Source organism: Hippichthys cyanospilos, chromosome 15, assembly GCF_059441005.1.
Source record: "Hippichthys cyanospilos isolate Australia breed blue-spotted pipefish chromosome 15, RoL_Hcya_1.0, whole genome shotgun sequence".
In the NCBI taxonomy this organism is placed as follows: Eukaryota; Metazoa; Chordata; class Actinopteri; order Syngnathiformes; family Syngnathidae; genus Hippichthys; species Hippichthys cyanospilos.
The window spans coordinates 12841386-12866067 of record NC_142383.1 but is presented as its reverse complement, the minus strand read 5'-3'; the positions used below and the strand labels follow the sequence as shown (position 1 = coordinate 12866067).

The window sequence follows — 24682 nt, the reverse complement described above, 5'->3', positions numbered from 1 at the left end:
TGACTTTATATTCAGCCTTTGTGGAGCTTTTTGAACGAAGCTCTCCGTCTTATCATGCGCAATAGCTCTTCTGACTTTTGTCTCCTTTTTCTATTTGTTGACTCCCCCGCCCCCTTTTGTGATTATTTGTTTCTGTGCGGAACTTTGACTTCCCCGTACCGTCGCATCATTCACCCCCTTAGTCTCGCTCCTTTTGTATTCCAACAGCAGATGCGTTCCGATCCATCTCGCTGTGATTTATTGCTGCGGCGCTTTCTTTATCTTAAAGTTTCTTGTTACAGTCCCGGCCCCGATACCAACCTGCTGTGAATTTTTTTATGTCGTCGTTCTCCTTATCGCCCCCCCCCCTTCCCGGAGATGGACAATATGGGCCAATACAGAAAGAACGCTTGGGTTTTCGCCAAGGTGCAAACCCGGCAGCGAGATAAACAGCCGCCGTGGCGGTTTGAAGCCCGTGTCCATCCTCCGCCGGCTCGCTTGGCGTCTTCTCACAGGCAGTCGTCCCGGTTTCCACCGTGCTCCCCGCTCCGGGAAGGACATCCATTGTTTGCCAAAAGCGTAAAATCCCTCATATCCGTCCCCGTAGGCTCTAAACTCTGGAACGCGGCTCTCGAAACAAAAGCCGCTGGAATAACTGTGACATTGGGAAAGAAACGGGCAGCTCAGCTGTAATTGGTAAAGCCTCTAATGAGCGAGACTGAATGGCTGACCGCGGGCCTCGGAACCGAAAGCGCGCGAGTCGGTATTGTCTTTCTCCTCTGGGGGCTTTGGATCGGACCGGACTGGCGGGGTCTAGCGCGTCTGCGCTAATGTGCGAGGATATGGTCATTCCCGAAATACATGTTCAATTTATTGCTCTTGTTTGGTTCGTATTCACGTTAAAGCGGGCCACTGCAACTTAGGGCTGCACAATTCAACGAATTTAATTTCGATATTGGATGCCGTGGTTAATTAGGCTGATCCTTGGCGATATTAACATTTAAAAAGCTACCGCATGTACAGTATGTCAAATCGTGCACCAGGGGGCAATGTTTTGCTCATGTTTGCATCACAAAAGCTTTTGCTGTCTCACCTTATTTACCAGTGTGAAATGGCATTGAGTTTCCCACCTGATTCCTAATATATATAGTCCTAGCTTTCAATTGAGACCCATTTTGAAAAATCAGATTTGCAAAAAATTGGAATAAATTTGGTTTGGAGACCGAAAATGACATTCTGACTGCTAATTGATTAAAATGTACTCAAAAGTAAATCATGTACTTGGTTCTAAGGAGGATTAATTTTTTTCATTGGTTAGCACTCAGCAAGTAAGTTAGCTGTGATGCCAAGTTTTGGCCATGTCTTGGGTGAATTTGTTTGAATTATTACAGTTTTTTTTTTTAAATTTTGTTTTATTATTATGATTTGAAAGTATCAAGCCTTAAAGCATCGTTCATATTCTGCTTGTTTAAAAAAAAGGTCAATAAATCGACACGTTTGACCAAATATGATGAATAATCATGATTAATAATCATGATTTCAATATTTTGACGACAATGGCAGAAACCAGTGTTTTTTTTTTTCACTTTTGGTAAACTTTTAAATCCAACTTTTGAATCTGACTTCTCGTCTCATGGAATTCACGCCTCGTTGCATCCCTAGAAATTGTATCGTAAAATAAGCCTTTTGAGTTTCATTTTTCTGCTACGTTTTCACGATGACAAAATGATTGGCACTTCATCGAGATGTTGACACCTTACGGCCCCCACCTGTTGCTCCGGCATATACTTTTCGGCCTGTAAATGTGTTTTCATGTTGACAGAAATCATTTTCAAAACACCAGTCAAGTAGCTGGAAATTCATATCATTTGAAAAATTCTTGCAAAACGTCATCTTGTAGGCACGATGCGATGATGTCCGTGGTTGAACTATCGTTGTCGTAGCTCCTCGTGAGACATTCTCAGTGAGGCGAGGTCATATCAGTGCCCCGCAGCAAGATCAGTGTTTTTATATGAGCAAGCCTCGATTGCGCTTAATTAGTCCGCCAGACCAAAAAGAAGCGTCTCACGTTCCTTGTTTAACATGCCGAAGGGCGTTGGAACAACGTCTCTGAGGGTGGACAGGTCCCTGGCTGCTGCTGAAGCTTCCTGATCAAGTGTCTGCGGAATGTGTTTGCTTACATCACGTCTGCATATGCTTATCAAGAAGAACCCACGAGTGGGGACGTCAGGCGAGCGAACAATCGCTGCTTTGGAATGGAATTACATGGAAACAATTTTCAAAAAGAACAAATTTTTGATTCTTGATCTTTGGATTTTTTGATGAGAGTTAACCAGTTGGGAAAGAGTTTTCATACGTCCCATCTTTTAATGCTCTTATTTTGTTAAAAACTGTAAAATGCTCAGTCTGAAATTTTGAAGTGTCCGAGCATGTAGAAACCTAAAACAAACAAAAAATAATAACATTACTCTACCCTAACAACAATAATAAGTGAGTTGTGTATATGACATATAACACACATACACACACACATCTATTATATATATATATATATATATATATATATATATATATATATATATATATATATATATATATATATATATATATATATATATATATATATATATTAGGGCTGCACGATTATGGCCAAAATAATAGTCACAATTATTATTTTGGTCGATATTTAAATCACGCTTATTCATCATGTTTGTTTGTTTTTTTTAAACACGCAGTATATAAACAAGGCTTGACACTTGCAAATTATGATAATAAACAAAAATAAATAAAGTGAGTAAACCAATGAAAAAATTAAAGCCTAAACCTACTTAGAACCAAGCCACTTGTTTACTTTTCAGCAAATTTTAATCAATTAGCAGTCAAAATGTCATTTTCTGTCATTATAAACCATAATGTATGTATTATTAATATTATAATATTATTATTACTATTTAATATTATTTATTTATTGTTATTTATTTATTTATTTCCCAATTTTTCAAAATGGGTCTCAATTGACAACTAGCACTGTATAGATTCGGAATCAGGTGAGAAACTCAACGCCATTTCACTTTGGTAACTAACATATTAGGGTGAGAAAAGCAGAAGCTTTTGTCATGCAGCCGTGTGGGAAACATTGCCCCCTGGTGGTAGGATGACAAAGTTATTGATTTGATATGTAAAGTAGACGTATTTTTAAATGTTCTCGACGAGAATCATCTTAATTAATCATGTCAGCCAACTCTAATACTCTAATATATACATATATATATATATATATATATATATATATATATATATATATATATATATATATATATATATATATATATATATATATATATATATATATATATATATATATATATTGTTTTGCTCAGTATTTCACACAGCCCGTTAATTTTCCCTCAGTAATAAAGGTGATCCTGTCCATCAATAAATGACACGGCGCAGCCTCGACTATTCCATCAATGTGCCAGTCGCGGTACCGTGAAGCGAGAATAAACTGCCCAAATATATGCATTGCGATGTTAATATTTCACTTTTATCTGCATTTAGCTGGCGTAAGAGTTTGAAGCCCAATCATAAATCATAAATGGAGTAGTTCATTATTTAAACAGCACTCCTCTAGTGTAACCTCATGGTCCACAAGACTAATATTCTGTGTAATGAGTCACAGTTGTGTGAGCCTGACTGAACTAGCGCCGTCTTTTCGCCCGCAGTGTTTGACCAGCATGATGGAGTGCACAGTTCGGTCAGGTGAATGAACCAGACGCAGGCAAATCATTCGGAAAAAAATTGTCTGGGGTGAATCGTCTTCTTTTTTTTCTTCCGCGAGAGACTCTTTAATCTGGCCAAAATTGAATGATAACTCCATTTTCTGCTTCCCTATATGACATCCTTAATATTCCCCTGAGATTTGTTTGGACTTCTTTTTCTTTAATTCAACCTTTTTTATGCTGTTGTTAAATCTCGATTTATGCCCACACGCAGTTGTAAAGTATACATAGATTGTTTCCCCAAAATGTGTTGCTGGAATAGATATTGGTCATAATCACGTGATATTATCAACACATTAAGTCCAATGGCAGACTACCCTAAAAGTTAACATTAGAGCATTGCTCAAGTGCATTCTAGTTTTTCTAGGCTCACTTGTTCAGAATTCATCCATCTCGATGATGTTCATCTTCATTAGGGTCTCCAAGACTGTGGTTATCAAATGCGGGTGTATGAAAGAAATTTTAGCACGGTTTCTGCAGGCGCTAGCAAATCTAACTGCCTGCGTTTTAATGTTGTGAAATGAATAATATTTTTTCTTTTCAAATTAAGAGCAAATTGATTGGAACATGAAGCAACTTATGACTAAATTGTGCAGTGAATCATTTTTAATGTGTTTTATGCCTTTTCTTTTTGCTAAGGTTTGTTTGTATGAGCATTATAATTAGTGATGCAATTCTTTGGCAAATAATATGTTTTTCTTTTCAAACTAAGAGCAAATTGATTGGAACATGAAGCAACTTATGACTAAATTGTGCAGTGAATCATTTTTAATGTGTTTTGTGCCTTTTCTTTTTGCTAAGGTTTATTTGTATGAGCATTATAACTAGTGATGCAATTCTTTGACGAATAATATATTTTTCTTTTCAAACTAAGAGCAAATTGATTGGAACATGAAGCAACTTATGACTAAATTGTGTAGTGAATCATTTTCAATGTGTTTTATGCCGTTTTCTTTTTGCCAAGGTTTATTTGTATGAGCATTTCAATTAGTGACGCAGGTCTTTGATGAATAATATATTTTTCTTTTCAAATTAAGAGCAAATTGATTGGGACATAAAGCAACATGAATAAATTGTGTAGTGAATCGTTTTCAATGTGTTTTATGCCTTTTCCTTTTGCTAAGGTTTATTCGTATGAGCATTATAATTAGTGATGCAAGAAAAACATTATATAGAATGAAGTATCTTTTGGAGTTGCTGCAAAATATATTCCGAGAGAGACCACTACAAATGTATTTTCAACGCTTAATAGATCAAATGCAGACGGTGTAGCACTTTGTATTCAGTGTTTTTATTCCTCCAATCCGAGAATAGTTTGCGCTGATTTAGGGGACACAACCGGGTTTACATAGAGACTTTTTTTTGTCTATTCTAAATGAAGATCCTGGTCACCTGTTTGCATGTTACCCGATCCATCTATTTAATCGGGTCCATGTGACACCATGCGATAGATCACGTGATTTGTAAACCTCGCAACATCTAAATAGTGGTAATCATTCCAATTAGTCATTTCGATTGAATCTAATCGGGAATAGCGTATTTACAAACCTTTAATTTTCTCAAAAATCAACATTGTACCTTCCGTATATTTGAGCATGCACTTTTGAATATGGTGCACCCTAAGTACGGAAATACAGCCCATAACTGGGACCGTGCCTAATAATACGGCGCACGGTAGGGTGCAGAAAATACGGTACACGGCTGCATGCTTGAAACGAAAAAAGTTCGAGAATCGCTTCTATAATAAATCGGATCTTACCCGAGATGATTTGAAGTGGGATTTCACCCTGGACGGCTCGTCAGCCAATGGCAGCACTTACAAATAACTCCAAATCATTTAACCGTATAAGATCTGGCAATTTTGATTTCTTTCCGTAGATTATACAACTTTTCAGTCTTGTTCTCAAATTGCAGGCTGGAAATGGCCGCTGTGATTCAAGTAGTAAGCTGCCATCTCCGAAATTGAAGGCCGCTGATCACACAAAGAGCGAGAGGCCAATCACAAGTCGGGGGTGAGAGATCTCCATAGATTGCGCGATTGTGAATGCATGTCGGCGGCCCGTCTCAAACTCGACACGAGTGGCCGGTGAAGAAAGCTCGTACGTGCCAAGCGTTAAACGGAAGGTCTGCGAGGGTTCTTGAAGAAGTGATGGCGGTATAATACGATTGGAAACGAATTGTCTCGAAAGGGACACGGGGACACCATCCAGTAAGAATTTATTTGATGGTGTGGTGTGTAACATTTCCGTCTGTGATGGAAATTTCCAACACTTCGGGGAAACAATCCAGAGACTCGAACTCTAAAATTGGGTGCCCATCAAAGGGCAGCTGAAATTTCCATCAGATGATTAAACGTTTCTACGTGATTGCAGTATCTTGAAAACGAAAGGGCTACCCTGTTTTAGTGATGTGAAAATGAAGCCTCATGCACTTGTTACGGTTTTGCAACCACTCACAATCGAACAAAGCTTTACCGTTCCGCCATTTTGAAACGAGTGAGGCCGACCGATAGCAGACCACCATCTCCTTGCAGAATTGTCGAGACGTGTTGCAGGGACGGCAACTGAAAATTAGCAGATGGAGACGAAACAACACAAATACAGCCAAGCCCCTAGGGTCATGACAGTTGCAAAACCAGGAAAATGTCATATAAAGGGGATGAAAAACCACAATATAAATAACGTAAATCAGGGACGTTGTAACACTGGGGTCAACTGTACTTGCTATTTTATTTTGTTACTAATATGGATATAACATTGTGATGTATTTACCTGGGGTTTTGCACACATTAGCTAATTAGCAGTTTACTATTGCCCGCCGTACGACGAATTCGCCTTACGATCCCAACTCCGGAACGAATTAATTTAAATGTCGGGGGTCCACTCTAAAATGACAATGGTCAAATCCATCTTTTGCCCCAGGAGCAGCTTTTAAGTAAAACAATGTTTACCATGCACTTGTGCTACTTTTTAAAGACTCTATTGTATCCTAAATACTTTTAAATTTATCCTCAAAATCAAACGCACCACCTAGAGGAGTAAAAAAAAAAATCACAAGCGCTTCCTGCGGTTTATTTTCCCGTCGTTAATGTCCCGAAGTTATGACTGAAAACTGTCATGTGTGACCAAAAAGTAGTTCGCCAAAATGCCACCCCTAGCTAGCCATTAGTTGTCAGAAAAGAGAAAACATTAATCACAGGGTTGTCCTAGTTTATCCCAAAACGATATTTATCACTGCCAACCTTGTTGAAATTGCCGAAACTCACACCTGACTCACTTTGGACTTTACGTACATTTCTGGGACAAGTTAGGATCCCGCAAAAACAAAGTTAGCCAGCGTGTTAGCGATGAGTGCAGAGACAGACAGAAAGACACCTTTTTAGGAGGTTTAATTTGTACATTTTTCTTTTACACACACATATATAATTTTCCATTTTATTTTAATTGTTCAAGTTCAGCGAGAAGCTCTGTGTATTGACAGTATGTAAGCGTTCCAGACATGAATTTTAAAGAGTACTACAGGGTACCTATTAGATCATCACGGAGCCGAACAATTCCGAGCACAATCCTCCACGGAGAAGCGTGATGTGTTCATCTATTCCAGACACTCGTCGACCGTCATCTCAGTAGAATATCGAGCCAAGCGCTTCCGTTGTAATCTTGTATGGAGCTCAGGTATAAAGTTGAACCGTGGTCGACATTTTGGTTTGAACGCCCTATAGAACAAAGTTTTCTGTTTTGCGATAATTACCTCATTCAATGCCAAAGACGTTTTACAGTTTTTAAAGTGTGCCGACATTCAATCCCGCGTACTTTTTCATTTAAACACAAGGGAGCTGAAATTTCTATCAGATGATTACACATTTTTATGTAATTGCAGTTGGACGTGCGAGATTTTGTGGACAAAAATAATAATTGTCCAAATTTTGGACCATATAAAACCATTCAAAGTACACTTTTTGAGAAGCATTTTAATAGGATTTATTACATTGATTTTCCTGCCATTTTTGCAAAATTTCGTTGAGCAGCAATCAGAAAATTCTTTGTTGACTCGTTTTTCATCTCATGACAGTAGGTGGCAGTAGAGTCCAATTAACGGCTATGTCTTAAAATTGTCGTCACAGACTAAAGACATTTTTCAATGTTTTGTGGGTGTTAATAAAATTAACCTACAAATGTATGGATAGAACTGATGCCACTGAACAATCTGAGTAGTTGAAGTAAATAAATATGAATAAATACATTTAATTATTACACCTTTAAAAGCATTTGCAAAATTGGGCAAAAAAATGCAATGTGTATAGTTTGCAAAGTTTGTGCACAATGGGCAATATTCCACAAACGCAATATTAATTTGAATGCTGTGTTAAGTAAAGTCAGTGCCCATGGAACACGATTAAAAAAAAAAAAAAAACTTATGTATTCACTTCCTGTAAGTTCAGTGTGAAATTTGAAATAATTCACATTTGGGTCTAATTAAACGAAGCGGCAGGCAAAAGTTTGCACTCATTTTCACTTTTAAAAGCAAATCCAATCAAACCATGATGAACGCATTACAAACGCCGCGTTCAAGGTGAATCGCTTTAATAGCGCCGTCGTATAAATCGACTTATAAACAGTTTTATGAGAAGGCGAAGCTCTTCGAACTGAGCGTTAAATTAAGATTTTTTTTTTCTTTTTTTCAGGGGCCGGCTGTAGCGCTGACTGCGTTAGTTTTAATGTCGATCTTTTCACGTGTCGTCCTTAGAACGCCCTTACAAATGAGACTGCTTAATAGCCCGTATGACAACGGCTGTTATCCGCCGAGCGGCGGGGCCCGGCGTGCACAAGTCAGCTCCTAGCAGAACCCCAGAGCGCCCCAATCCTTTATGCTGATCCCATCGGTGCGTCTGAGCTTAACCCTAATTGACGATGTGCTCGGTTGCCCCTCCCCCTCCCCCTTCTATTACTCACTTAAGCAGCTCCCACTGAGCTGGAAATGATGCCTCTTACTCCCCGGTGTCCCGCAGTCATCTTTTAAAGGATCACTTTACAGGGAATAACCCTCAATGGCTTCTTCATTGATCAGCGCATTGGACTGGTGGGAGTGGACGGATCGATGCATTTTAGAAAATGAATAGGCGCTTGTTCTGTTTACTGCTGAGGTCAAATGAAACGCTCACACTTATTAACGATGGAGCACTTACTCACGGGCAAGCATGATGCCTTCGTGTCAGTAGGCCGAGCTTTTTATTGGGGGCCCAAGCACCAGGCGCTGCCCTGGTGGAATAGCTGAGCAATGATTCGCCTCAACGCTTTTTGCAGGCGTGGGGATTCAGAGGAAACTCTGCGGAAGGAAAAGTCCGTAGGACCGAGATATGTTCAAATCAATTGAGGAATCGTAAACTTAATCGACAAATGAAGCGGCATCTATTTCAATAATAGTCATTGTTAAGTTATTGTTACGCGAAGTTACCGTCGCTAAGGACTATGGCTCTAAATAGCTCAAGTCGCGCCACTCCAAAAGTATAATTTTTCATTTATATATTTTTAATTTATGATGTTATTAAATTATATACATGTATATTATATATAAGTAGTAGTGGGGCCCCGCGTGACGAGATTAATCCGTTCCGCGGTTGGGGTCGTAAAGCGAATTCGCCGTATGACGGGCAATCCAAACCTATGTTAAATAGCTAATGCGTTTAGAACCCCAGGTAAAAACATCAAAATTGTACATACATATTAAAAAATGGTACCAAAATAGTATAGTAAGTGCTACTTATATATAATGTACATGTATACAATCAGAAAACATCATAAATAAAAAATATAGAAAGGATTTATTTAGCTTTGAGTGCCGCTTGTTAAGTCCATATTCCCTAGTCAGGGTAGCTTAGGCTAGCTTCATATTTCTTGATTATCTCCAGCATCGTTTCCATACAAATCATCTTCTTACTTCTCTTTTTAACATCACTAGCAATCTTGGGACCCATGGCTAACCCTTTCAACTTTGAATTGAGCAGTAAAATATACTATAAAAATGGTTTTGTTCCGCCATTTTGAAACGAGTGAGGCCAACCAATAGCAGATGACCATCTCCATGCAGAATTGTAATGACGCGTTGCAGGGACGGCAACTGAAAATTATTGTAATTATCTGAAAACCCCTGCAGAGGAGAGGAAACAACACAAATACAGCCAAGCCCCTAGGGTCATGACAGTTGCAATACTTAGAAAATGTCATAAAAAGTGGATGAAAACACTCAGTGTTCCCCGTCGCATCATGAAAATAATGTAAGTCAGGGATGTTGTAACACGGGGGTCCAATATACATGCTATTCTATTTTGTTACTAATATGGATCATAATATGGATAATATGGATAACATTGTGATGTATTTACCTGGGGTGTTGCACACATTAGCTAATTAGCATAGTTTTCTATTGCCCGCCGTACGACGAATTCGCCTTACGATCACAACTCCGGAACGAATTCATTTTACATGTGGGGGTCCACTCTAAAATGACAATGGTCAAATCCATCTTTTGCTCCAGGAGCAGCGACGTTTTAAGTAAAACAATGTTTTTTTTTTTTCTGTTTGACAGCCCATTTTTATTAATTAGGCTAACGAACGTGACTTGTTTGTACGTAGAGGACCTTCTGGATTTATAACGTGGATTTGACTTCAGGAATGTTCCCCAGCAATGGAAGTGGGAGTAATATACTCCAAACACTGTAGATAAATGTTCATTAAGTAAGCTTCCAAATGAACTCGGATGCAAAAAACGAAAATGGTTTTAGCTTTTCCACTGACAAAGAAAACAAGCCGCATTTAGGACACGGTAACTGAAACATGAAGCCCCCGCACCCCACCGACTCGAGACGGAAGGTGAATTTGCGCGTGATTAAAAAAAGCCGGCGAAAATGATTTGCAGCGAGGAGTAAAATGAGTGCGCAGCATGTACAAAAGGACTTCATCAAGACTAGATTAGCGCAATATAGGGCGCTCGCCGTTGCTGCCAATATCGGGCATAATGTTCCGGGAGAGACGCAATCAGGGGCCGTCAGAGTCAAGTAGTTTACAAGCACGCCAACACATCACTGACACGTGCCACAAATCAAAGAAGCCGTCCGGTCTAGCAGGCTGCAACTCATCTCCGGATTAAAGGCTTAAGGGCTCAAAGGTTGTGTGTTTGCGCTTGATAGCATGTTTTTGACTACGTGCGCTCTCGTATCCCTGCGCGGCTGCCAAGCTTGCGCTCGTCAGATCTGACTATCACCTCCGTTTTTCATTGTCCGAGAAGATAAGGGAAGGCTGCTGGAGCATTTGTGGATGCTCCTCTTCTGCTTTGCGCTATTGTATCTGCGTGCCGCTGCTAAAACTGGTGCTGAGACCCTGCACATCTATTATTCACAAAAGTGTGTGCTGGCAGCTGTTTTGGAGCTTAGTACTTGGCAGTCAATGTCATACTAATTCAAAGGTGGTTTTTTAAATTTTTTTTTTAATTATAAGCAGAGTGGGTTAGGGGTTAGCATGTCTGCCTCACAGGTTTTCTTTTTTGTCTTTCCACATTCCAAACACTTGAGATTAGCTGAAGACATGCTGCATCACCGTTTTGTAAAACAAGCCGTCGTACATTTACATAACGTACACTTTGTTCATCTTCTGCAGATGAAAGTTCGTTTGAATTTGAAAGTCAAATACGTCTGATTATTTTCTAATGATATCTTCATTTAATGAGGAAATTGCTAATGGTATGTACATATATATGTACATATATACATACATATATAGATGCATGTAGCCAGCTAAATAGATGGCTAGCTAGTTAGCTAGGTAGCTAACTAGTTAAATGGATGGATAGATGGATATTGCCACCTAAATGGATGGATGATGGCTAGCTAGTTAGCTAGAGAGCTAGCTAGCTTGATGGATTTATGATAGCTAGCTAAATAGATGGATGGATGGCCTACAAGATAGCTGGACAGCTAGCTACTTAAATGGGTGGATGGATGATAGCTAGCTAGCTAAATGGATGGATGGTGGATGGAGCAAGGAAGGAAGCGTTTATCGATGACACTGAATGAAGAAAGGAGTGAAAGTTCGAAATTACAATGGAAGAATGGAACAAGCGAGGACACGCACTGACACTGAAATCAGCAAATAATGAGGAAAATAATTTACATATATATTAAGTTGACTAGCCGACGATGGCAAACACTTTCGACTAATTTTCCTAATCGATGTTGTTGACAAAAACGTGTTGGAAGTAATTGAAGGAAGCAAGGACAATATGGCTAGATGGATGGATGGTTGCAACTAGGCTCTGATTGGCAGTCATTGTGTTTGGCATAAACTGATAGGCTCCTGTTTTCGGCGGGAGGGCTGTAGGAAGACATGAAAACGGAAGATCACAGGAGAGCTCCTAGTCCGATGAATTGTAAATTTGACTTAAAAAAAAAACACCCCAATGGCACCTTTGATGCATTCTTTGTAAGAAGGAGCTTGCTTACCACAGAAACAGCTTGTGTTTAGACTACCACATAAATGTAAAGCACCAAAATGCGACTGCATCCGCAGTTAATTCTAACAACATAGATGCTAGTATAACCAGTTCTTTGCCAAACTAAACATGATAACACCCCACGTTTGACCAAGTCTGCAATGGGCAGGATGAAAGATGTTTTCTTCTCATGTTATATTATAATTATATGGCGTTAGACAAAAAAAAAACACCCTCTCTGTAATCCCCTTAATCCCAACCATCATACTCAAGTCCACAAGGGCTTGTGTGCTACATGTTTTTTTCCAAGTTCCAAATCTGACAATTAAGACACAGCTCCGAAGCTCCAATCCACCCCAAGGCAACTGTGAAAATCGCCTTGAAATGTCCAGACTAACCACGAATCAAACAAAGCATTTCCTATTTGCACGACTCCACCCCTTGAGCAAAGTAGCCCCCTCGTTATATATTCTTCACGTTACACATCGGCGGACTATCATGTCATTGAGTGACTTTCCTTATCCGCCGTGAGGGAGGGGGATCCCGTCTTACCTTTGCCATCACCCACTCATCTCTCCGCAGGGAATTTGACCCCAATTACCCAAAAATGCCTGCTGGGGTCAGCTTCACTGGGGCATACCAATCAGAAAAGAGCACCATCAAGAAGGTAGAGAGGGCAGTTCATGGAAAAAAATCTCTATTATGCCTTTTTATTTTTTTTTCCACTTGTTCTTGACACCCTTCACATCTGGTCACATGTCCTGTTTGTCAGCGCAATTAAGGAAAAAGCCCCAATCGTGCCCCTCGAGTCACTTGTGCTGCCCCCCGCCTCTTCCAGTTGGTGGTTACTATCCCAAGGCATTACATAATCAAATCAGCGGAGTCATAAATCAAACACTTCCTTCTCCTTTGGGGCGGCTCGACCAAGAGATAAAAGAAGGTCCAGTGAGAGGATGTGGCCGCTTCTGTTTGCGAATCGTTTTCTGCAAAGCTACTTTGGAATGCTAATACGTTTTTGTGTTTGTGCGCGGGGTGCATGTTAGCGGCTCGGTGCGTGTTCGTCTTTGACACGGCTGTGCAGAGGCCGGGCCCATTAACCAGATTAATTGTAGAGATTGGACGGCTGTGAAAGGATGGACGCACACAGAGAGGAAAGAGAGGAAGCGTCAAAGAGAAATCAAATGCAGACGGACTGAATCGAGAAATAAATAGGGTTTGCAAAGCACCCTGTCATGTTACTTGGTGACATTCAGAGACATTTTTGGGAAAATTGTTTCTTCAGCAGTCATTGGATTGGTATCAGTGTGGATATTTACAAAAGAATACCAATGGAGAGCTATCATCGTAAGATTTCATTTCATATATGTGTCCTTTTTTTTATTATTTTTAATCTAATTCGTCCTTGGGACACACAGAAAAATGGAAGGATTTTATTTCACACGTTGCAGTCTGTATATGCTTTAAAGTCAGCGATTATCTCAAGTATTTTTATACACATAACGCTATTTTCGGGGGGTTTCAGTCCCCTTTAACTGTTTGGGATCGTAAGGCGAAATTTTTATATGGCGGGCAATAGAAATCTATGCTAATTAGCTAAAACCCCGGGTAAAAACATCAAAACTGAATTTACATATTCAAAATTAGTAACAAAGTAGTATAGTAAGTACTACTTAAATATATAATATACATATACCGTATTTTCCGCACTATAAGGCGCACCGGATTAGAAGGCGCACCCTATATTAATGACATATTTTAAAACTTTTTCAATCATAATATAGTAATACTCAAAGTAATAACAATAACTCAAATAATAAGTATAAACTCTCAATAGCATAATAACTCAATGTCAATATGAGCAACCTTGTTCAAATGTAAACACTCAAAAGAAACAGGTAAATTATCACTTCATTCCCCATCTACGAATCTCAATATTGTTCCATATATAAGGTGCACCTGATTATAAGGCACACCATCAGCTTTTTAAAAAAATTAAGGCTTTTAGGTGCGCCTTATAGTGCGGAAAATACGGTAATCAAATAACATCATAAATAAAAAACATGACTTGAGCTAGTTACGGCCATATTCCCTAACAAGGGTAACGATGCGCATGCCTTCTTCGTATTTCTTGATTATCTCCTGCTTCGTTTGCATACTTATCTTCTTACTTCTCCCTTTAACATGACGAGCAATCTTGGGACCTATGGCTAACCAACTAAGCACTAAAACACACAATAAATACCGTATTGTGAGCACTCAAACATGATCCAGTCTTTAGCATAGCGGCATCTTAGTGACACTGACCAATAGCAGACCAGCATCTTAGGGATGCCATGACGCCGACCAATAGCAGACCAGCATCTTTGTGACGTATACTGTGACCCATGTCGTTATTTATATGAGCATGGTGCGAATCTCCGAGTCATATGTATGCATACTCACTGTCAAGTTTGAATTTTGTAATTGTTGTTGACACCATAATGCGGGAAAAATGTCGTAACAAGCTGATGAAAAATCTTAGTTTTCCACTTTGTAATGTAAGCTAGGGACGCTGTAACCCGGGGGTCCGATGTGTGTGTGTGTGTGTGTATCAAATTTACATGTCACAAACTTCTTTTCAAGATTTTATTCAATTTAAATCTTATATTTTTAATACGATATTTTTAAAACGCTTTTTGAGCACAGCCATTAATTCTCATCTCTTCATTTCTATTTCATAGGTATTACATAAATTCACACCTTGAACAGAGACACACATTTGCTTGAAAAACAAACAAGCAGCAGATAAGCCGCACTGGACCGCAGGGCTCAAATCGCGAGAAAAAAGTTGCGGCTTATCGTCCGAAAAATACGGTAAATAGCACTCATTTACATTAACCCTGTTAAAAATCTCCCATAAATCCCGAATTACCTTCACGTAACCCCAATTTTCGAACCCTAACCCTCTCCTTGTCCAAAGTCAGATAGAAATACATCGCACTTCGCCCCGATCCTAACGAGAGCGGGCCCTATAGAAAATGTCCGCTCGGATCGATGGACGCTATCTAGCCTTCGCTTGCACTTTGGTGAGATAAAAACACGTATAAGGGAATACTTACAGGTAGATGACAGCGGGAGATTAAAAAGGCAGACGGACGAGAGGCAGGCTAGCGAGCTGGATATGGATATGGATCTTCTTATGCAGGATAATGGCCCTCCTCTCCTCCGTTGCTCAGTGAAGGGCACATAAGTGTCTGTGGCCGCGCAGTCCAGGCGGCTCAGGCAATTTCATGGAGCTGAAGAAGACCATGATAATCCAGTTAAATTGAATAATGGGAATGTCTATGGATCCGCATTCATCCCGTAATTAATCCTTTCTTACATTGCTGTGCCCAGATACTTTATACGATTAGGATTGACTGGAAGTAATACTCGACTAGGGGCGGCTCCTTGATGGCTTCCTGCGACGCTAGCCTTTATTTTAAGCTCTGTTTGCGTTGCAGGTGCACTCCGGCGAAGCTCCCGCGCGAATAAATCAGCACTTTTCCAGACCCTCCGCTGTTAATGGAACACTTTGGTAGGACTGGTAAAACAGCACCTGAACTTGGATGAAATGAAGACGAGGTTTGATAAAGCAGAAACGCCGTAAAATATAGCCGTAAAGAAACGGCGTGCGCTTAATATTTTTCAATCGCGTTTGCTCTTAGCGTCGCACGAGAGGGTGTGAGCGAGGCGTATAATGGACATTCTGTTCATGGTTCAGCATTTTGGAAAATGTGCTTGTACGAGCGCCCGCGTCTCTCGCTGAGACGTAACGATCAATACCACTCAAACCAAAGTAAGGTTAGATGAACTTGCTTTCAGAACTCAAAGTAGGCAGAAAACGCCCGTGTTTTTCCCCCCTCTCGGCCTTGCAGGCAATATCTATGAAAGATGTCGTGACCTCTTAATCAATGGAACATTATGCTACAATTTTATTTTTTTTTTCACACCGTCCCTCCTTCTTTATTAATGCTTTATAATCATGGTAAATTGCAACAGGCAGGCATTGCACAGCTGGGGAATTCAATGCAAAACTCTATTTAATGAACTAACAATTGGACCCCTGTGGCTGGAGCCGAAGGGCGGCCATCTTGCAAAGTGCAGTGCCACTGTTTCTGGCAATCTCTATAATATCGCTGAAAATACAGTGCGGTTTTTATGCGAGGAGCTCCTCTATGGAGTAATGAAAGACATTCAAAGTCCGAACTTATGTTCGATTTGCATTGAATAATTCTGAATATACGCTCTAAAAACTGTTGGCTTAAAGCAGTGCTTCTCAAGTATAATTTGCAAAGCCCGTACCCCAGAAAAAATAAATGTTTCCCACTCCCCGCACCGGCTATTAATGACCTAATTATCGATCCAAAAAAATTGTTAAAGTACATCTAAAACTGTATCCTTTTTGACATTAACTCATTCAATGCCAGGGATGTGTTTTCACGTTTTTTTTAAGAGTCCAGATATTTAATTTCACATTTGAGAACATTTAATCCCAGATTCTTGAAAAAAAAAAAAAGAAAGAAAAAACGTGAAAACACGTCCCTGGGATTGAATGAATTAACTTTTTCAGTGCCAACTATTATTGGAAAAGGGAACCTCTAGAGGGCCAGTGTATTTAGTATTTTCGCTCACCTTTCAACAGAATATTGTGTGCTATGTCGATGTAAATATGGGTACTGTCATATGAAAGCTTGACTTCCATTCTTCAGTTAGATTTGATGTAGGTCATAGCTGTGTTGTAAGTGTGGAAACACTGCCATCTAATGGTCATAGTTAGCACTGCAGTGCTTAATTGCCTTATATTAGGTCAGCATTAGTCAAGGGTGTCAGCTCTTCTCCATAAAAAAACCTATTTCACCACAATTTTAATATTTGTTATTGTTATTACTATTTTAAAAGGTGAGAATTCTTGTTCATGGCACTGAATGAGTTAACAAAAGAAATAAGTAATATAGATTTCCAACAACTGTGAACTAGTTTTTTACGGGATTTCTACAGATTACAGGTTAGCTTAAAACGAAAAAAAAAAATATAACCAAGTGCATCAAAGTACCTGAAATTATGTATTTTTTCCCTTTGTTAATGTTTTAAAATGATACAGCTTTAGGTATACGATACAATTTTTATAGATAATAATCTTATTTGTATTCATTGCGTCGGGTCTGGGGGGGAAATGTTTTCTCTTTCCTGGGGGTCCTGGAAATATATAATTGAGAATCACTGCCTTATATATAATGTAGAATTTATTATCATATTGTTATGGATAAAATTTGCATGCATGTGCTTCCAGACTTATTTGTACAACCGTACGCTACGCACGGACAGACAGAACCGAACATAAAAATGCCGTGCAAAATAACTGTCGATGTATTCAAATTGGGTCACGAAGCTAATGGCAATCAAAGATGGCCGCCGGTGACTTCCCTTCTAAATAAATGAGTTATTTCATGTATTTGCTACTCCGGATCTCAAGTATATTTCAAGTAAAACCTCCCGACACCAAATTCAGACGTGTGGCACAAATCTTGGCAAGGTGGTGATCTAGACGAGAAAGCTTTGCTGGCTGGGACACACAATGCGTTTCGACATTCATTTAGCCCCGTAAAAAAAAAAAAGAGAAAAAAAGTGTTTTGTCGATTTACGAGGAAAAACAACTCCTTCACGCAGAAGCTGTTGGGATATCGCAGGTGGATTATGTTACACTAAATCCGAGTGGTGGCATTTTGAAGGTCTGGCCCTTTGGAGGGCTGTGTTTATCTTTCCGATGGCTTCTTGGGATGGCTGAGTGCTTGTCAGAGGATATTTGAAGCTCTCTGAAATGACATCTACTTCAAATGCCTGAATAAAGAATAAACAAAAAGGAAATTAATATGTACTTTTACTCTAAATTTCAGATTATAAACCTCAACTTTTTTCTCATGCTTTGAGCCCCGTGGTTCACAGTCCATTGCGAGTCGCTGCGTTTTTTTTTTTTTTACTAGCCACCAGAGGGCAATCTCTCGGTAAACAAAGCAAGGCAGAAAGAACACGCTTGACAAATTGATTTTGAGTATGAGCACTATTTTACTCGCCACCAGGGGGCAATCTCCACTGGTAAACACAACCATGCGTGTTACAGTTGTGTTGTTGCAGTATTCTAACAACCCAAGTATGCCAGTGTTGAAAATATGTTGGCGCTGATCCCGTTTCTAAACGTGCAATTATGTTCAATCTGTGTTTAAGGATTGATGTTGCTATAAGCAACAAATAAAACAAAATATTTAAAACCTCGCATTTACCATCTTTCTGCGTAAATACCCGATAATATAATCTGCTCCTTTTAATCCGGCGTGGCCTCTACATGACAAAAAATAATTTCTGTTATATCTTTGTTTTTGCATTTTATAAACACTGCACCTAAAAATACAACACGTACCAAAATATGACACAAAATGCACATTATATTGAAAACACAGTATACGCATGAAAACCATGCATTAACGTTGATTAATCTTCTTTTTCAGTAAAACTGCAGACTATGGAGACATCCAGGTAACCTTAATAAAAACATGAATAAAACATGAATATTCAAGTGCAATAATGAGCTTAATTTCTTAGTATAAACAGTCACAGTTGGCTGAGCACATGCGCGTTCAGACCTCTTGACTGCATGGAGATCGGCACAAAGGCGGGAAATAAACTCCTATGTTGCGGACCCTAAATTGTGCATGGCAGCTCAAGTGCAATTTGTTAGGCACTCAGGGACGTTGAGGCATGAGGAGAAGGATTTCTGGCTTCAATGCAAAGCTCCACAAAATGTCCCAATGCATGAATCACTAAAGCACGGTCACACATAAAGATAATTCCTCCTTCTGACCAAATTCAGCAAATTATCTGTTGGCTTTTAAAATGATCCTGACAGATCTTCTGGTGGTTTCCTTTGAGTAAAGAGTAATTTTACTTTTCATGATCTTCCCGGAGAGATATCAGGGTAAATATGTGATGAGCCTTCTAAATTAAAAAAAATTAGAGAGTTCTTTTGACAGCCCTGCCAAATCTGAATCATTAAGAATTTGCCAAATAAATAATATGAGTCTTCAAAATTGTGGAAAATCAAGCTGTTTTCGCCAAGCTCAGATGCTCTGTGCGTATTTCAGTCCTTCTCAAATAATGTGGCGTGAGGCGATGCTGGGGGGAGGAATTGGGGCGCGGGTGACCCTGAGAGACATGGTTATCAGTCTTAAAAGTTAACATTTGTTGAAATTTAATTTATAATGCATTTTTGTTAATGGTAAAATGAATTCAATTATAGGTATAAATAAACTTTTTTTTTTTTTTTTTAATAGATCATTATCTTATTTACTCATCGTTAAATGTGTGTATGTGGGGGTGGGGGGGGGGGGGGGGGGGGGGTTACTCTCCTGAGCAGAGCTTTGCAAAAAATAATTAAGAAGCACTGGCGTTTCTATTAAACGCATTGAGGTTAATTTTCAATCAAATATTAAAATTGATTGTGCGATTTTATTCCGATTCACAATCAAATTTTGATTTAATTAAAAATGATTTCTGCTTCAATCTTTAGATGAGCAAAGAATCATCACACTCTGATATGGAAGCAATATACATTTTTCCACAAAAACAGCATGTGGACAGCTGCTACTCTTAAATTCGCTATAAATGGTATTGCTTTTATAGTACAAAATAAGATCTTTAATAATAATAATAACATATTTACTGTAAAAAAATGTAGATCCAGATACATTGTCATTTCACAGGAAATGGCAGTACCAAAATATGTAAAAACTAAAAAAAACCTTGAACAAATGAACAAGATTATTGTTTCTACATTTATGTCCAGCAAGATATGAAAATATTTTGCTTCAAGTGAGCAGCTAAATTGAGAATATAGGCAAAGCATGAAACGTGTTCCGATTTGGCATCATTTGAAAATCATAGTAATACCACGCAATTAAATTCTTATTCTGTTCACAGACTACATTCCATAATCGAGCAAATAATAAGGCAGGCAATAAAACAAAAACAGTAATAGAGTAATAAGGGCAGTAATCATGAACCACTAATAAATTAATAGATTTGTACAAGAAAAGAAAAACAACAACATATTGAATCCCCGAGAAAAGTCTGACTTGTATTCCGCAACAATTAACTGAAACTTCCAAATATATTATTTTCCTGCTCTTCATTTATTCCCTCCAAGTGGCCCGGAACAGTTACATTCACTGAGCACAAACACATAAACAAGCGCAATTTATAAGCTTGGACCAAATCGAGACAAGAAAGAGCCATTTATCAAGCAAAATGGATTCAAGGCACGATGGCTGCTCGGAGTTTCGACAGGAGTTTCTGCGCTTTAATGTCCAACTTGTTAAATACTGTAGCTATGGGCTGCACAAAATAAATAAATAAATAAATGCACCATTTCATTCACTTAAATATGACATTATGACATCATTAAATAATTATGATATTCATCCTAACAAAACCTCTCCCCTCAATCAGATTTCTTTTAAAAACGACTTTGTTCATTTTCTGACACGGGAGCAGTAATCCTGTGTGATCAATGTTGTGCTTTGATATCTGACAGCAAGCCACGGAGGGGCAGATCAATTAAAACGTAAGAAAGAAGCCACGAGTGCAGGATGGAATTGAAAAATTGGCAAACGGAATGTTTTGACATCCTAAAAGGTGATATTGGGATTAATAATGCAGGACAGACATATTGAAAGACCCAAGGGTCGGCGCATACTTGTTTGGGTAGCACAGTAGGAAAAATGGCAGCGATTTTGTCTGAAAATCAAGTTCGGTTGCTAAATATGTTAATTTAGGATGCTTTTAAAAAAAAAATCAATCACACCCACAATGTATTATCCGGCACCCATTGTTAGCAGCAGCTCCAATGTTAGCAGATAGCATCGCTAGCTGTAGCAAGCAGCACTAGATGCTAGCAGCATTAGCAGTTAGCATCACTCGACCGCCCCATATCGGCCCTCGAGAGCTGTCAAATTTCAGTTTAATAGATGTTCTGTAAATGATTCTTCACCGTCATCGACAATAGCGTGTTGTAGTCGTTAGCCTAAAAACAAAAACTTATGTACGCTGCCTTTGTATTAAATGGTACATGTTGCCAGCTGTGGCTCCAACATTAGCAGCTAGCATAAGATGCAAGCACATCTTAAGCACAGTTGTCATTCCTACTGATCACTTTTTTACTCAATTAGGCTGTTTTAGCTAGCAATAATTTCTACTGTTGTATTGACTTCACCTTGTTTCATGAACCAAATTTGGAGATAATGGTCTAAAGTTTCAAGAGGGCAAAATAGTCAAATGTAATTTCTTGAGTGTAACTTTATGTATATATGTTTTTTAACATGCCAAAAACATGTACCAAAAATATAAATATGTATAGTGAAAGAAACAGAAAATGACAAAACATTTGACAATGCCCTCTCCGAATATTTAAAACTTCGAATCCATTGATTTCACTTCTTTCGGGTATTTTCAGCGGATAATGAATGCCCAAAGTATTCAAAATCTGAAGCTGAACACTTGTGCAGTATTTTGAACATTTTAGGTCATTTTCTTCCACGTTATTCTCATAATATTATAATTAGCCAAGGGATCGCACACTTCAGGTAGTGTCAGAACAAAATGTTCATGCCATGTTGAACTTTGACATGTTGTCACCATCTGGGTGAAATTTCAGCTCCCTCGTGTCTTCTTTCAATGATCAACGATCAAAGGATTGGACCAAATACCCCACAAGCCAAAATATTTAACTCCAAAAGGTAATTATTCATCTCGTGTTTTTTTTTTATGTTTTATCTCCATGTCACACATCTTAACCTCTGGGGCCACATAAATAGTAAATGTACTCGCGCATGACTCCTGTGGCACGCCGCTTTTACAATGACCATACCTCACTTATTTGTCGAATGGATGTATGCGTTCTCTCTCTTTTTTTTTTTTAACCCAACTCAACACTGCTGCTTTCCAAAGCATAACCTTCACCATCTGCCTGAAAACACGCAAATGTTACACAAGCGTCAAGCTGGCTTTATTCTCAACATATGCAAAGTTTAAAAAGTAATTCAAGTTTTTCAACTGATTTTGCAGCATATCATATATCCCTTGCTGCTTTGAGTGGGAGTGTTCCTTACCTCATCTCACCTTTCCTCAGCCTTCTATATGATGTTTATCCCTTCATGGCCCAAATGTTCTATTTCAATGCTTGTGGCTGAAAGGTGTTCACCACAGCCAAGATACTGTTGTGCAAGCGTCTTGACATTTCGGTGGGAGGTGCATGTTGAAGCCTGACAGCAAAAAGAAGCAACATGATGCTCACCCGTACTAACATTTCCCGCACACGTCCTTTAAAAGTGAAATTATCTTTTGAATGCAAATGTTCCCTCAAGATGGCCTCATTGTGAGTCCTTGGCTGTCTGTCAATTAGTCAGTAATTAACAGATATTCAGGTGGGGGCAACTAACCACGCATTAGATATGCATGAGCTTTGTTCTCAATTTCACTTGAGCTTCTTTTAATTGAATCGGATGACGATTGTACGTGCTACTGTAAGCAAGGCGCAAAAAAAAAGGATTAATTGCTAATGAATTATCCTCGTGATTACTGTATGTCAATTTTTAAAAACAGATCCAGCTTTTCATATTACAGCCGCGCGGATAAAAGTTCATTCTTTCTGATTCATAGTAAAAATCAAGGTGCTACGATCAGGCTAAGTGAACAGCAATAACCACACTTGACTTTCATAAATGTGTAAACAAAATTTGATTAAAATGTACAAAATGGTTAACTTTATCTTGCCTGGCCAGAAGATTGATATTAAATTATGATTATGATGTGACAATTAAAATTAAATTCACTAGAAGTATGTGTGTGTACATATATATATATATATATATATATATATATATATATATATATATATATATATATATATATATATATATATATATATATATATATATATATATTGTGAAAAACACAGTACACATGTTATTGTTCTTCCAAAAAATGCCACTGATTTTGAGGTGTAATAACAAGCCATTTATGAATATATTTTTAGTTTCTACCACTCAAAACGCTCAGCGGCATCAGACCTATCCATACATATCTCGTTAAAAAAGTAATAATAATACAGTTTTTCTTATTTATTGATATGCTGACTTTTCCACAAATGAGAGACTCAAGTTATTTATTCATTTATTTTATACTGTTTACTGTGATCTTACTTTTTTCCATCTTCATCACGCTTCATCACACACTTTCGACCAACATTTATCACCGGAGAACTAACAAACATAAAATCGACATGAGCTACAGCTAACATTGTACATACTCACATAAAAAAACATCAGTACCATTTTGGTCTGCTGTAAACAAACTACTGAACACTTCCTCTTGAATCGCTAGTTAACTAGCATATTAAAGCGTTATTGACGTTACTGACGTTAGCGTCATTAGCACATGTCGTTAGCATGTTAGCAAGAAAACTGAACAACACAACGCACAGGAAGTATAAATGTATATAAACGTACATGCTCAAAATTATCCCCAAAATAATAAATGTTAAAAGCACCTCTACTTAGAAAAAATTCATGTCACGAAATGACTTCTGTAAGAAATTAATTTCTGACGCGTACGTACCACAGTATTTCAAAAAAAGTCGGCCATCCAGATTTGGACGTTCTCTAGCATTTTCCGAACAACATAAGGAAGTCTCAACTTCTTCATTTTCTCGCCATCAGCTCCTGAGGTGCTGCCAAAGGACACATGAAGCCTTTAATGTCACTTGCAAAAGTGTCAAGAGTTTAAAACATTTAGCTTTGTAACATCATCTCCAAGTAAGTAATTGGCTGTGCCTTATGGGCACTCTTAAAAAAGTTCTCCCTCAGGTTCTGTTCTACTTTTGCTGTCGCTTTCATTTTCAGGGGATTTCGCTCAGTTTTATAGCGCTGTCACATTGGCTCAATCTTTTCTATTCTTCAAAAATTGTTTTAGAGTGGCACTGTAATATAGAGTATTATGGCCAGAGCAAATAAAAAAATAGAGATAAAAACAACAACAGCATAAGATCTAATGAAATGTGGTGTATTTTTCGATTCTTTTCAATAGCACTTTTCTTCATTGAGTTTGCAGGAAAGCTGGACTGTTTCCCAGCTACTTCTGGACATGAGGTACAACCTAGAGTAGTCTTAAGTCAATTTTATTTATTTATTTATTTATTTATTTACTTATTTATTCAAATTGAGTTTAACACTGCATATAATTACAATATTCCCCATCTGTTTTTAGAAATATATATATTTTAGACATCATAATAACCCCGTGAGACCCAGTCGATTCATTTTTGTCCACTGCTGCGTCCATTTTGTCTCAAGACAGCAAAGTTAACGGCATCC

At 38.4% G+C, this 24682-nt stretch overlaps 1 long non-coding RNA gene across 4 annotated transcripts; it reads right to left on the bottom strand.

The window, feature by feature from the left end:
* LOC148411750 (uncharacterized) lies at positions 1–24181 on the bottom strand. 4 transcript variants are annotated; one of them, XR_015868027.1, is made up of 5 exons: positions 23928–24181; positions 22421–22573; positions 22180–22278; positions 15341–15517; positions 1–634 (listed from the first exon to the last, which is right to left on the bottom strand). It is a non-coding gene; the product is annotated as an uncharacterized LOC148411750 (long non-coding RNA). The 4 variants fall into 4 exon arrangements; XR_015868029.1 differs by lacking the exon at positions 1–634 and adding an exon at positions 6239–6321; XR_015868030.1 differs by lacking the exon at positions 1–634 and adding an exon at positions 7412–7473.
* Between the last annotated feature and the right edge of the window lie 501 nt (positions 24182–24682).